The sequence below is a fragment of the Vulpes vulpes genome, unplaced genomic scaffold (genome assembly GCF_048418805.1).
Source record: "Vulpes vulpes isolate BD-2025 unplaced genomic scaffold, VulVul3 u000000660, whole genome shotgun sequence".
Classification (NCBI taxonomy): domain Eukaryota; kingdom Metazoa; phylum Chordata; class Mammalia; order Carnivora; family Canidae; genus Vulpes; species Vulpes vulpes.
This window is the reverse complement of record NW_027325789.1, coordinates 183,943-184,977: the sequence shown is the minus strand read 5'-3', so window position 1 is coordinate 184,977 and position 1,035 is coordinate 183,943. Positions and strand designations below refer to the sequence as shown.

Genomic DNA, 1,035 nt, shown 5'->3' with positions numbered 1-1,035 from the left:
TATTCATATAGACATATATACTGTCTATTCTATTTATATAGACTGTCCTTTTTCCAGTGGATATTCTTTCCTGCTTTGTCAAATATATGTATATGTGTGTGTGTGTATATATATATATATACACATATATGTATACATATATGCATATATATTCATATATATACCACATCTTCTTTATCCATTCATCTATCGAAGGACATCATGGCTCCTTCCACAGTTTGGCTATTGTGGACATTGCTGCTATGAGCATTGTGGTGCAGGTGTCCCAGCATTCCACTACATCAGTATCTTTGGGGTAAATACTTAGTAGTGCAATTGCTGGGTCATAGGGTAGCTCTATTTTAACTTCTTGAGGAACCTCCACACTGTTTTCCAGAGTGGCTGTACCAGTTCGTATTCCCACTAACAGTGCAAGAGGGTTCCCCTTTCTCCACATCCTCTCCAACATTTGTTGTTCCCTGTCTTGTTAATTTTTGCCATTTTCCCTGGTGTGAGGTGGTATCTCATTGTGGGTTTTATTTGTATTTCCCTGATGGCAAGTGCTTTTGACCATGTGTATGTCTTTTTGGAGAAATTTCTGTTCATGTCTTCTGCCCATTTCATGATTTGATTTTTTGTTTTATGGGTGTTGAGTTTGATAAATAGATCTTTAGGAATGCCTGGGTGCTCGCTTCGGCAGCACATATACTAAAATTGGAACGATACAGAGAAGATTAGCATGGCCCCTGCACTAGGAATGCCTGGATGGCTCAGTGGTTAAGTGTCTGCCTTCGGCCCAGGGCGTGATGCTGGAGTCCCTGGATCAATTCCCACATCGACCTTCCTGCATGGAGCCTGCTTCTCTCTCTGCTTGTGTCTGTCTCTGTGTGTGTGTGTGTGTGTGTCTCTCATGAATAAATAATTAAAATCTTAAAAAAAAAAGAATTTTAGATCTTTTTTTTTTTTGAATTTTAGATCTTTATAGATCTTGGATAATAGCCCTTTACCTGATATGTCATTTGCGAATACCCTCTCCCATTCTGTACGTTGTCTTTT

At 39.0% G+C, this 1,035-nt stretch overlaps 1 non-coding gene across 1 annotated transcript; it reads left to right on the top strand.

The window, feature by feature from the left end:
* Nucleotides 1-663: 663 nt before the first annotated feature.
* Nucleotides 664-770, top strand: LOC112907373 (U6 spliceosomal RNA). The gene has a single exon (XR_003232760.1). It is a non-coding gene; the product is annotated as a U6 spliceosomal RNA (small nuclear RNA).
* The last annotated feature ends 265 nt before the right edge of the window (nt 771-1,035 follow it).